Below are 14,532 nucleotides of genomic sequence, written 5' to 3' on the forward strand. Positions count from 1 at the left end.
AACTGAGATATAGAGTGAGGTACACAGCCATAGAAATGTGAACTGAGATAGAGTGGGGTACACAGCCAAAGATATGTGAACTGAGATATAGAGTGAGGTGCACAGCCATAAATATGTGAGCTGAGATAGAGTGGGGTACACAGCCATAGAAATGTGAACTGAGATAGAGTGGGGTACACAGCCAAAGATATGTGAACTGGGATATAGAGTGAGGTACACAGCCATAGAAATGTGAACTGAGATAGAGTGGGGTACACAGCCATAGAAATGTGAACTGAGATATAGAGTGAGGTACACAGCCATAGAAATGTGAACTGAGATAGAGTGGGGTACACAGCCATAGAAATGTGAACTGAGATAGAGTGGGGTACACAACCATAGAAACGTGAACTGAGATAGAGTGGGGTACACAGCCAGGCAACACCTCAAAGGCAGACATGTGAGGCAGGTGAAGCAGGCACACAGCTCATTCTGCACATCATCACTGTGATGAACTTTCAGTGCGAGGGGCTATTATTAGACGGTAAGTAAAGTAGCCTTACGTAGTTATAATTAGAGTCTGTGCTTCTCCTGTTATAGCAGACTGGGGCAGCTGAAAGAAGGAGGGGCTTCCAAAGACATGTGATACAGTAGCTATTTCTCTTAAATATGGGAGACGATCGACACACACAGAAAATTAGCAATGTGCATGTATAATGATGCTCTTATTTATTCATACCCTTAAGTGGAACTAAAACATGATTCCACTGAAAAAAAAGACAGTGAATAATGAATTAAAATTCTCACCAGGTTAAACAATTGCAATTCCCTGGATGGATGCAGCACCCGAATGCACTTCTGAATTTGCATCCACGTGAAACTTCTCTGGCGAATTTATACATCTTGTTTGTTCAAACCACAACTTTGATTGTATTGATGTGAGCAGATATCAAAAGCCAGTTAATAACTCTTTGCACTCCTTTAATACAGTAAATCTGATGTGTGATTATGGTTTATTGGTTTTAGATGCAATTGTCACGAACATGAATAATGCTACGTTATGATGTAGTGAGATCTTAATTAAGTTATTATTTAATCATTGTGCTCACATCATAGTGTCATCAGCGGTTTGGCAATGTAGAGAAATTATGCATATGTATGTGATCATGTAATATTCTGAGTTACAAAGAGACCGTTTGAAAATACAGTAAAATACAGGAAGAACAAACGTGAGCTCGGAATTTGAGTGTTATGAAGGGCTGCCAATACTGCGAAAGCATGGTAAACTGCGTCCATGTTCTCCAGACATCAGTGTTTGGACACTGCAGTGACAGACCAGAAAGAACAATATGAATTTGCGGGTGCTGAGTGAAAACCTCTGTAATGATACACAAGTCGAGCATATTGATTACAGGTATGACATTACATCACTGACATTAGCCAGTGTGGCCAGTGGGACGGGATGCTGGGATCGGGGGGGTCGGCAGTTCAAGTCTCCGGTCTGCCAGAGTGATTTTGCCATTCGCTCCTTGAGCGAGATCCTATTAACCCCCGATTGCTTCAGGGACCGGCTGACCTCTCCTTCTCAAACACGTGTATCGCTTTGGATAAGAGCGCCTGTTTAAATAAATAAGTACTTTAAACGACTATTCCCAGGTCCTTACGGAAAACATGCTTCATGTAGCTGTATCGCTCCTCATCTCTGAATCTTTATCTGCAGTGTTGCCAGAAAGAGTTTCTAAAGTTCCAGGCTCCTCTTCCTCAGATAGCCTTCATCCTCTTTGCATTTCAGAAACCATTTTCTAACTTCTGCTGCCTCACTTATATATTGCCTCAAGACCACAACTGTCTAATCTATCATATATTTAGGGAGAACACAGTCATTCCTTGTTCATCACCGCAGTCAGCAGAGCTGCATTTTATGAGTCTTACGATATGTTATGTTTGTCATTATCCTGTAATCATTCTTCTTTTCTATGTTCTGACATGTCACAGGGCTGGGCCTTGGCTGCCTCTTTTGGACATTATTAAGTCAGTTTCTAATAATAGAAAAATTATGTCATGTTTTCTTTTACTTATAAAGACATTCTTGGCATGGTTCAGGCCTTTCTTGTGTTACCTGAAAGGCTGACTCATTCTCCCAGTGAGGGGGAATGGAACTCGGCACAGGTCAGACACAAAGATGTTGTGACACCACACATACATCCCAGTCACCTCACGGGCACAATCGCGCTCACTAATAAGTGCGCACACGTGATTACACAATGCCGCATGCTGTCAGATCAGGGCAGGTGCAGACAAATGGTCCTCTGTGCCATTCTGCTACCCATCTGGTACCTTTTCAATTACATTAAAAAGTCGTGGACTACATGTGTGTCAGTTTACTAAATTTACTCCTGGTGTTTTACATTTCATCTCCAAATTTTATTATTATTTAGACAGTGAATGCATACATACTATCTAGTTATTCATGCTCACAGTTCTTATGAGTTAATGATTCACAGATGGAATTTTGATCTTGAATTAAATGTCTGCTTTTACATTTCAAGGACATTGTTTTATTCAAGGACAAACACAAGTCAGTAGCTATGAGGGTAGTACATATAATAAAATATAATCAAATGATTTAAAAAGTCAAATTATATAGTTAGCAGATGCATTCATCAAAAGCAGCATGTAGTTGAGAAAGCAGATTCAGTATGTGGAGCAGTTCAGTGTTAAGGCCATTGCTCAGTGGCCCAGTGGTGAAATCACTCTGTCAACCACAAGATTTGAACCGACAGGCTTCCAATCACCAGCACAGAGTCCTAACCCACTGAGACACATGCTGCCTTTTAAGGCAGTAAATCTTACAATTTAATCTTGACTTCTGCTCCTCTTTGTCTCTGGGTCACCAAAGGTCAGGGCTGATGTCCTCGTTACCTACAACGACTGTCACAGTGCCCTCGTATCGTGAAGGTTTACGCCAGCGCACCACATCCTCCCTGTCCCATGCTGCTCTAAAAAACGCACCACGTCAAAACTGAACATCTGCCGCTCATCAGCAGGAACACGCTGCCAAGCAACCGATGGGTTTGTGATTTTCAGCTCAGAGGTTCGCCACGAGGGTTCATTAAATGTGGCAAATCATGTGACGTTATCAATCTCACTTTCAGTTTTGTGGATATATCTGTAAATATATATCTATGTCTGTGACAATCGTCTCTAATATATGGTACTATGAATTGCATATATTATAGTGTTTTAATGTGTTTCATTACGACAAAGTAATATATATTTTGTTTTTCAATGAAGGTGGAGGGACTTTTTTTGAAGGAGATTCCCCTATGAAATCATAAAACTGGCCACATTTGAATACCTTTGGGCAAGTGACCTCACATCTGGAGAGAGTGGGGGTGGGGTTTCCCAAAGAGGGCGGGGCCTTTCCATCTGGGGTTACTGTTCTACAGATGGCTGCAGCTCAAAATCGTTGGTCAATGAGTTATTTTATTGCTGCAAACGTTTTGATTTAATAATCTTTTTTGGTAGAAGACTACAGCTTTGTTTAGAACAGTGGGATAGAACACTTTCTTTGGAAAATGTTAATATTTATAGGCTGCGTGTCTGACTTGCTGTGATTTTGTCTTAGTCCTGTCCTGGCTAAGGTAGTTCCACCTACAATAAGCCTCCAGTGAAGAAATTTTCCCAAAATGAAAATGACTAGCACGCTTAACTTTTTACGCTTAAGTTTTATTTATCACTGAATGACAAACGTTAATAATGTCTTAACGTGAAAGATCCTCTTCCACTGTAGGAGGTCAATTTGAGCATCTGGTCGGAATGTTGGAAAAAACATTTGCCGCAAAATACGGAGCAAGATTCTCCCTTTTCCTTTTCTTATAGTCTAACGGTTCCTTTCACTGTCGTGTTTCAAATGGTTTGTGTTTTTAATGAGATAGTTCTGTGGCGTGGTGGATATTAACTGAGATTTAACATTATGAAATATTTTTATAATAATGATGAACCCCGCAGGACTTTGAAACGTTACAGTCATTTGAAATAACATCGTCGATGGTGGGTAATGCATCTTTAATGCGGAATGTGACCGAGTCAATTCAGAAAGCTGCGCATCTCTCTGCTCCCATTTTAATGTACGTACATTCTCATATTTACGTGTATAGTTTTACTGAGAGCTTTTTAAAGAAAAATTCCACAAATACCTGTGGAAATTTACAGAAGAATTCTAGCAGAAAGCCAAAAGTCTGCTGGTACAGAGGTTTTACCAAAGGGCTGTTCAGATTTCCTGCAGATGAGATACGGCAGGAGATATTTGACCTGGCACGATGTGCCTAACGTTAGTGCTGGTTGGATTAGTGTTTAACTTTAAAGCGGGCCATCTCCATCACGCTGGTGGGAGCCTCTCGACAGCAAGCGGAGAAGCCAATCCGCTCAGCCGGCCGTGTCTGTGCAGATGGTCTCCATAGCAACAGCTGTAGTGTCAGAGGGCTGTCGGCTTGAGAAGCGGATGCTGCGAGAGGTAGCGGGCACATCGTGAGGGCAGCCTCCGGCCACTACGCGCTTCAGGCTACTTCGGGATTGTGCTGCGGCCCTGATAGGTTAGCTGCCGCAAGTTCATGTGAGCCTGTGCCAACAATTCACTGTGAAAAACAGGACCTCAGTAAAGAGAGGCCACAGATGTCAGCAGCGCATCGTCCAGGGAAGGTTTTATGCTGCTATACAGTGGCTTACTTAGTTTAATTTTAACCAGATGAGTGATACAACAGTCTACAGCAGTGTTTGCCAATCTGGTCTTCGGGGACCCGCAGTCGGTGCATGTTTTTGCTTCCTCACTGCTCCCTAGCAGAGGGAGCAAAAAGGTGGACTTTCTGTGAGTCCCTGAGGACCGGATTGGGAAACACAGGATTCACGCAAAGAATATGAGCTCTTTAGTAATTTTAGCAAGCTTTCCTACACCAAATGTTTGTAGGGAATAGTCCTTAAAAGCTTGTTCGAAACTTTGCTTGGCATGTTAAATAATGAATGATAGAGACCCATGTTAATAATTTATTCATGTGTGTTTATAAGACTGTGTCTGAATGAATGTGCGTGGTGTACACACATGAATCATTTATGTTATCTAATTCAGACTATCCGCTTCAATTGGTTAACATATAACAATTCACACCATTGCTGATTATTTGGTTTAGTAAGAGTTTATTCATGTAGGGGTTTGTCACGGGTGTGAAAAATCAAATGGGCAAACCTGGAAAATATAAATAACAGAGTATAGAGGTGGATGCCAGCAACAGCGTTTGTAGAAGCTGCCCTGGGAAATGATCTGCAGCCTGGAGAAGGCACTCCGCATGAGCATGGGGACCCCAGCTAGTACACTATATCACCAAGACGACACAGAAGAGAGGGGGGGGCAGGAGAAGGGAACAGGGGACGTTACGGCCACAGCAAAAGCAATTTACAGCATGACATGTTCAACAGCCAGCAGGAAATAGAGTGGAATCAAGCAAAAGGAGGCAGATAAAATGTATGTTATCAAAGACGTTTTCAGCCAAGCTGTGAGGCATTATCCCGGTGGCTGAGTGGATCAAGAGGGAGCTTGTCAGGGTGACAGTAATAGTGTAGAAAAAGAGAGACCACTGGCCTTTGATCTGCGCAGCTGTGCAACCTTGACTGTACACTGACCTTGGATCTGCGCAGTCTTGCACCTCGACTGTACACTGACCATAGATTTATGTACTTGTACAACCTCAACTGTACACTGACCATAGATCTATGTACCTGTACAACCTCAACTGTACACTGACCTTAGATCTGTGCAGCTTTAAAACCTCAACTGTACATTGACCATAGATCTTCGTAGCTGTACAGCCTCAACTGTACACTGACCTTAGATCTGCGTAACTGTACAGCCTCAACTGTACACTGACCTTAGATCTGCGTAACTGTACAGCCTCAACTGTACACAAACCTTAGATCTGCGTAACTGAACAGCCTCAACTGTACACAAACCTTAGATCTGCGTAACTGTACAGCCTGAACTATACACTGACCTTAGATCTGCGTAGCTGTATAGCCTCAACTGTACACTGACCTTAGATCTGCGTAACTGTAGCAGTTGTTTTTGGTAAAGCAAGGCAAGTATATTTATATGGCAGCTTCCATACAGAGAGGCAGTTCTATGTGCGGTACAAAGAAAAAAGAGCAAATATAATAATAAGGACAAGTAATTAAATATTGTAAAATACAGTGAAAAGAAATAGACACAGCAAGTAATTAAATATAGTAAAAAGACAGGACAGTATCGGAATTAACCAAAAGCCTGGATGAATAAAATACTTCTAATTTATATTTAAGTGTCTCTGCTGTTTGGAGCGTAACCCCAGCCGCATGACGGGTGCAGCAGGAAGGCTATAAATATCACACAGCGGTCCGGGCGGCACCAGGCCGACAGGTAAGGAGTCCTGTTCTGCTTCTGCTTCTTCTCCAGCAGTTTCTGCATGTTAGTACATTTTTCTGCTTGGTCCTCAGCCCTGTTGGATGGGTGCATCTGCATGTCTGCGTGCTGGACTCATGCCACCCCCACTGCACCTCCTGCTCCCTGCTTCCAGGAACCGGGATTTAAACAAAGAACCGGACTGCATGTGGTCTTGGAAATCACGTGTGACTCATCATGTTAACCCTTTAATAAGCTCTGAGTGAGGCTGGCTGGTGTGTCATGCCACACGATATCTGTCAAAATCTTTGTGTTAACACTGGCTTACGCCCTCAGTTCCTAAATCAGATGTTTAGCATGCAGTGGGTAATCAGACTTTTTATAAATAAGAAATAATACTAATATTAATAAAGTTCTATGCACTGAGTTCCAGAAGAGGTTTAAACGCAGCTGTAGTTCTTGTCCAAGATGGCGGCTTTTGCTTGTATTGACCTTTACCTGCGTTAATTTGCAGAGAATGACATCAGAAGCAGAGGCGCAGGGGAGGAACCCAGGCAAAATAGCCAGCACGCCTTTCCACGGAAATATCCATTCATCCATCCATCTTCGGTACTCCAGCAGTGGGTCACAAACAGCCTAAAGCTCATTCCAGGAAGCACAGGAAATGCGGCATGGAAGCTCTCAGGACTCATCACACCCACAACCTCCTGCCTTTTCCGAGAGGCCGATCCATCCTAGTCTGTTTTTGGACTGTGGGATGGAACTGGGGCACTTGGAGGAAGCCTAGATGACAAGGGATAAACATGCAGACACACACACACACACACAGATTAGGTATCTATATCTATATCTAACCATTAACCATTAAGTAATCAAACAAAATACAAAATACAAAAACAAAAGACTTTTGGCATTTTTAGCTTTTTGATTGCAGCCACAGTTTTTTATAAAATTCAATTTACCTTGTGGGGACATAAAAAATGGTCCCAAAATGTCAAAATAACATGTTTTTATCACACTGTGGGAACACTCAGACTGTTTACCCCTGTTAAATGAAAATTCAGAAGAACCTCCCGCCCCACTTTAGAAATTTGAGTGCGGTATCGAATCCTTTGGCTGGGGCAAAAAAGACCTTATCCATGGTGCCATCCATGAATATTCTCCAATTTCACACTCCTGCTATATATGTCATCCCTCTGTCTAGGAGAGGCTGCATTAATATCTAAAGAACTTCCACAGTTCCCCGGGGACAAGCCCGGCGCGTGGAGCTCCCAGCTTTCTGAAGCTCCCCGCTGTTCGCGCCATCAGAGCCGATCCGTCAGCTGCAGGGGCTCAGGACAGAAGCAGTTTCGGTTCCCCAGTTCGCCGTGACTCACATTTGGCTCGGCGATGATGTCATCTGTGCGGAACCTTATCACAACTTGCCGATCTGTGCCTTGTGTTGTGTTTAAAATCTTTAAAGTGTGTACAATTAACGGCCTGTATCTCAGTGTCCATGCAGACCTGAGTTCCAAATCATTAATTACAGAACCAGTTCAAGCTACTCTGGCATCGAACTTAATATTTAGACGCATCAGATCTCTGTAGTTTGTCAGAATTTGTTCCGAATTTTATTCATACAGTTATAAAGAAGAGACAAAGTGAACTGTTTGGATGGAGCCATGAAATGCAGGGTGAGTGGGCCGTTCATTTCCTGCTTTTAGCTGGGAAATTGAGGGACACCCATCGCAGGCTGAGGACGGCTTGACGCCCGCTGTGAATCGGGATCGACAGCATAATGCAGCTTCCAACGACGCTGCGCTTCTTCACTCACATTTGCATGCGACATTAGTGCAAATTGCATGGGAAAAAAAAAAACATATCAGAGAAATCCTGAGTTTAAAAAGGCTTCAGAGTGCTATTGGCTCGGTGAAAAGTCTCATAGAGGTTATCTAGCATGTTAGCGGGCTGGCTGCCGGCCAGAGAGAAGTGTTCCGGGAACCATGAGCTCATTTCCCCGGGTATCATCAGGAAGCCACGTCAGGGGACATTTTTGGGTCACCGTGGGAACGCGATTTGAAGGCCAGTCGGGGGGGTTGGGGCCTGCTGCTAGATCTGACCAGCAAAAGCAGCAAGGGGGCCTCGGTCAATACCCCCCACCGCGGCTCCCTACACCAGTGGGGCCACACGGCATGGATATGAATGCAGTACAGAAAAACCCCTAAAGATTTACAGGCTGTTTTCCTCTGGTTGCCTGGCGCATTTCCCCTCCCGCTGGGGGCTCATTAGTGCTCCCGACAGACGGCAGGACGCACTTATGCAAATGAAGACAAACACAGGAGCCCTCAACGCACGCATCACACTGACACCCCACCCCCCCCCCCCCCGCCACCGCGCTGATGGAACTGCGCAGGCACGCACCCTGAAAGGACGGGAGACGGGGTGTTTAATCAAAGCGACACGCGCCATTGGCGTGAACCACTGTGCGCGACGAGGACAGAGAGCGAGAGAGAGAAAACGCGGCAGCTCCCCGAAGGAAGGATCAGCTACAGCCCTCTGGAGAAGAAGAATCAAAGAAAAGGGCTCTCATCTGAATGGCATGTGGGTGGGGTCACGCTCAGGACGAGTGCCGAAACACTGGGAGTGCAGTACCAGGGGTCACGCCCTTTATCTCAGCACTACAGGATTAAAATAGTTATTACACCATCTGTTCCTAATTATTGTACTAGTTTAACCTACCTGTATGCGTGGGGAAACTGATCAGAAATCAGCTAAAGAAATACCTTAATTTAAATATATTGTTGTTTGATAAAACAGACCAGCGCCCCCTCCCTTCCCAGAATGCTTTGGAGCAGCGTACATTTAATGGCACCTGATTGGTTATGAGCCTGGCAGGGGTTCAGCTTCAGTTTCTGCGCTGGGAAGTGCAGGCAGTCTCATCCAGGAGGGTGTAGCTGGGATATGCCTCCATGGAGTGTGGGGGGCAGGGGGGGGGGGGTGTCTCACGATATGCTGACACCCACAGAGAGGCAAACCTTAAAATGTGCTGCCAGACCCCCCCCCCCCCTCAGCCTGAGCAGCAGCATGATCTGCCATGGTGAGCATTTGTAACATGGGCCCTCTATAGTGTCAGATACCTGGGGGTTTCTGCTCACCGGGCCTCTATCGGCTCCACTATCTGCCCCACTCTGCTATCTGCTCTGCTATCTGCCCCGCTATCTGCCCCACTCTACTATCTGCCCCGCTATCTGCCCTGCTCTGCTATTTGCTCTGCCATCTGCCCCGCTATCTGCCCCACCCTACTATCTGCCCCGCTATCTGCCCCGCTCTGCCATCTGCCCCGCTATCTGCCCCGCTCTGCTATCTGCACTGCTATCTGCCCCGCTCTGCCATCTGCCCCGCTATCTGCCCCACTCTGCTATCTGCACTGCTATCTGCCCCGCTCTGCCATCTGCCCCGCTATCTGCCCCGCTCTGCTATCTGCCCCGCTCTGCTATCTGCACCGCTATCTGCCCCGCTATCTGCCCTGCTCTGCTATATGCTCCACTGTCTACAGATGTCATGTTCTCTGCCCCACTATCTACCTCGCTACCTGCCCCGCCCCGCTCTCTGCCCCACTCCATTGGGGAGGGCGGGGGCAGGAGCCTGGCATGCTCCGTCTGCTAACAGCCTTGGAGCGCCTACACCGCATTAACTCTCCGCTCCGTGGCCACACAGCTATCTCTGGACCAGAATGTAGTTTTGTGGCAGATATCGTTCTCCAGTCGCCAGGCTGCTCTTTTGCCGTGATGGTGAGCTATTTTAAAAGTGCCCCCCCCCCGCCCCCCCCAGTGTCCACTCGGCACCCCGCCCGGGCATGCCGCTCTATTTATAGCCAGTGTCAGGGGGGCGGGGTGGGCAACGCGAGCCATGGAACTTCAATCAGCCACTCTGCCAGGAAGCCCATTGGAAACAGCCCCGCCCCCAGCGGGCCAACGGGCCTATCACAGCCAAAAGCCCACTCTCATTAGCATCACACTGGGTTCTGTCCTGGATGGCTTTTAAAAGTGGAGCTTAAAGGTTTGTCTAGAAAATCGATTATTCTGCTGTGTAGACAGCCTGTCTTGAGTTACATTAATTAGACTGTATGCGATTATTTTGATTAGATTGCATTACATTACATTTAATAGCTGATAATGGATGCAGCCAGCATGGGGGGATTCGAGCCCATCGTCAGCTCAGAGAGCATTTAGTGCCTCTGATTGGGTCTTTACTTTGGATGGGGGGTCAGGGAATTCAGGATGGGGGCTTTGTTGTCAGGCAGCTGGATTATATGGGCCCCCTCAGTGAAGCTTAAACATGGTTGGCGGATGAGTTGGGCGACAGGCAGATTGGCAGAGTACACACCCGGGGGCTGTGCCGCCATTGGGGGGTCTTCAGAATTGTGGAACAAATGCTCAAGTTCTGCTGAACTTCGAAACTAAAACCTCCGCCATCAGCCAAGATTTAGCTGACGGGGATCCAGTAGCAGCAGAACCAGTGAGCACCGAACAGGGCTGGGGGACATGTGGGCTGCACTTGATCCTGCGCTAAAGCCAGTTGCTTGGGGATCTCATTCTCTCCGGCTGAGAGGCCGATGGAGCCTTAACTGCCTCATCATCCATAACAGAACCCAGTGTTACCTCACTATCACCCCAACGCCATCATCCCCCTACCCTGGGCCTGCCACCCAGTGCGGGTCCCGCTTCTTATAATCTGCTTGCTAAAAATAAGACATACCTGTCATTAGGGTTAGGACACAGAAGAACGGTACCTGCATAATGTGCAGGAGAAGTCAACATACTGCTGCATTAGGTGCAAAAAGATCGTAACCAATCAGGGAGCAGCGACAGCTCAGTTAACTACCCACCGTTTAAAAGGCAGCTTTTCCTCAGGCTGCCAGTGAAAAGCTTTGCGCTTGTTTGTTTGCTAGCAGGCTGAGATAATTTGTGGCCACTTCACCAATGTTGTGTGATTGTAAAATGGAGGTCAAACAGGCACGTCGCTTAAAACAATTTAAATCTCAGCACTCGTAATTTTGCATAATCCATTGAGTTTGGAATTCGAAATGGATCGGGAATTAATAGGCAGAGATATTCCCTCTGCCATCCTGTATCAGATAAGTGGATGATGGACTGATAGGGAACAGAGAGTGAATCATGAAAGGACGCAGCACAGCAGCTCTTTGGGCCGTGAATTAATCAGAATGAGTTGGAATCTGGTTACCTGTGATTTCACAGCATGGGGACCTGCCTTTCGCTGAGATATACCCAGCTGTGATGTACATTACCAGGGATGACAGGTCACATGACCAGTTACACCAGTGGTTCTCAAAGTCGGTCCTCGGGACCCACTGCCCTGCTAAAATAAACTTTGGTCTTAAGGTAACACTTTCTACTAAAGCCATGTCTATAAACATTAACATATTCATAACACGGGTGGCATGGTGGTGCAGTGGTTAGCACTGTTGCCTCACACCTCTGGGACCCGGGTTCGAGTCTCCGCCTGGGTCACATGTGTGTGGAGTTTGCATGTTCTCCCCATGTCGTCGTGGGGTTTCCTCCGGGTACTCCGGTTTCCCCCCACAGTCCAAAAACATGCTGAGGCTAATTGGAGTCGCTAAATTGCCCATAGGTGTGCATGTGTGAGTGAATGGTGTGTGAGTGTGCCCTGCGATGGGCTGGCCCCCCATCCTGGGTTGTTCCCTGCCTCGTGCCCATTGCTTCCGGGATAGGCTCCGGACCCCCCGCGACCCAATAGGATAAGCGGTTTGGAAAATGGATGGATGGGATGGATATTCATAACACATTACAATGCATTCATTAAACATTATGAACATGGCTATAAATATTTATAAAAAGGCTTACCCATGTTTATAATGCGTTATGACGGCCTTATGAAGCTCATATCAATAATGCACTATAGATACCTTTATAATGCAGTAAAAAGCATCCTTAATGTTTATACCCAGCATTATAATGCACTATTAATGTATCTATAGTGCATTATAGATGAGAAATTTATAGTTGCTTATGAAGTATTATAATCAACACTATAATGCCATTTGTCTGTCAATAGAAGATGCCGTAATGCTTTATTAATGTTTATACCGAAGATTGTAATGTACTGTGAAGGTATCTATAATATATTACAGATGGCAGCTAAGTGAAGCGTCTCCAGTCTTATTTCTAAAGTTTTGATAGTGCCATTGCAAGGTCACGCCAGACTGCTACTAAACACTGAAACATGGAGCCTTCTGCAGAAGGCAGAGTTGAGGGGCATTGTGGGTAATTACACTCGTGTGTAATTACAAAGGGGCGGCATTGTTGTCCAAACAGCGTGCGTGCTCACGTCGCGGTGAAAGCGTTGGTGAACACGTGGCTCAGGGGGGTATCTACGGGGCTGTCTGTTCCCATTCACAAGGTCCCTACACATATATATATATATATAACCGTGATTATAATCTTGGTTATGATCATCTATTTACAAGAAGGCTGAAGCACATGTCACTATTGTCTCAGTAGATGTGGGGTGTTTTGGTTGCGGCCTGGTTCACCGTGGAACCCTGAGCACTTCACAAACAGCATGGGCACATTTTTAGGGACCCTGCAGGATGGGGCGGGGGGCTTTCTTTCTGGCTGTTTCAGCGTGACACTGTGTCACATGTAACGGATCTCGCGGCAGCCAGATGGAGCAGAGCCTCAATGCGTGCCCGGGTCCGCCAGGGGCCGAGGGCCTGTCCGGACCGGCCCGCCTGCCTCTCGCACAGTGTGCTAATCCTGGAAAGGCTCCAGAATCAACGGAACCCTACTCCGAAAAGAACCCGTAATGGATATAAGGATGTGTAGCTAACAAAACCTCAAACCTAATGTGCAACATACTTATAAAATTAACATTGCTGTAGGTTCTACCTCTCCTTGAGTTGCATGTTGGGTTCAGTAATTGCAAGTCTGCTGAAGAATAAAGAGTTATTAGTGGGGTATTAGGATTTTAACGCAGGCTTTGCACTTGGACACATGCAGAATGCTTAATTTGAGCAGTCCAGTAAGCTCTTTGATGAAGCGCCCTCCCCACTCCCTGGCAAAAAAAAAAAAAAATGGAGCGACAGAACATTTCATTAAAATCGCCGGGTCGCTCGGAGCTGGCGTGTAACCAGACGCACCGCTATCGCGGGCGAGCAGCTGAAGTGGCAGGGATTAGGGCTGAGGGCCGGGAATGCCAGCGTGAGTCACTAACAGGCTGCCTCTGCAGGATGGGCCGTCCGCCTTTCCGTGCATTTTACGGCCCACCCACTCCCAGTTTTTGTTTTATTGGTTATGCTGGCTCAACACACTGTTGTGATAAGCGGGGGAGGGGGCGGGGGGGGTGTCAGGTTACAGGGCGCATCAGACGTTCTGCAGCACATTTGACCCTGGCCTGCGGGGGGGGGTTACCTTATTGCCCTTATTTTATCCTACTTTTTTGCATATCAACATAATGAGATGACTGAGATGCGTTTACATCGTGCTGAAACTTTGCACTTAAATTAGTGAATAAATTGTTCGGATTGCAGACCCAGATTTGGGGCTGATGTTCATCAACCACCCAACACAGAAATAAAATGAGAGACAGAAGCAGGTTAGAAGTCTTCTCCCCCACCTGCTATTATCTCCCGCCCCCCCCTCCCTCAGCGTAGAATGTGAAGAGGGCCAATCAATGCCAACAGGCCGGCTAAGCACTTGCTGACTTTTTTTTTGGCGGGGGGGGGGGGGGGACTGCTTCAAGGTCCGCGAGGCCCGGATCTCGCCCCGCAGTGACTAGCGTGCAGATGGTCCTCTGTTACACGGGCCAGTTAGCATCATTAATGCTTAACAGATGCTTAACACCGAGGAGTCCCAACAGGGCAGCACGCACCAGCTGAACAAAAAAAGCACCAGGAGAAACCGAAGAACTCACGGTGTAAACGTAAGGCTGGCTCTCACTTTTGGAAAGGTGCAGCCGAATACAACAGACAGGTAAATGTGTAAGAAGGAAAGCCGAGGTGTGGAAACCAACCACTGAGCAATAATAAGGATGCAGGTGCCTGCGTGTGCCTGACGACGGCCCCTTTGCTGTATGTCAAACAGAGCCGAGAGCTGCTGGCCAGTTTG

Source organism: Brienomyrus brachyistius, chromosome 13 (genome assembly GCF_023856365.1).
Source record: "Brienomyrus brachyistius isolate T26 chromosome 13, BBRACH_0.4, whole genome shotgun sequence".
NCBI classification, from domain to species: domain Eukaryota; kingdom Metazoa; phylum Chordata; class Actinopteri; order Osteoglossiformes; family Mormyridae; genus Brienomyrus; species Brienomyrus brachyistius.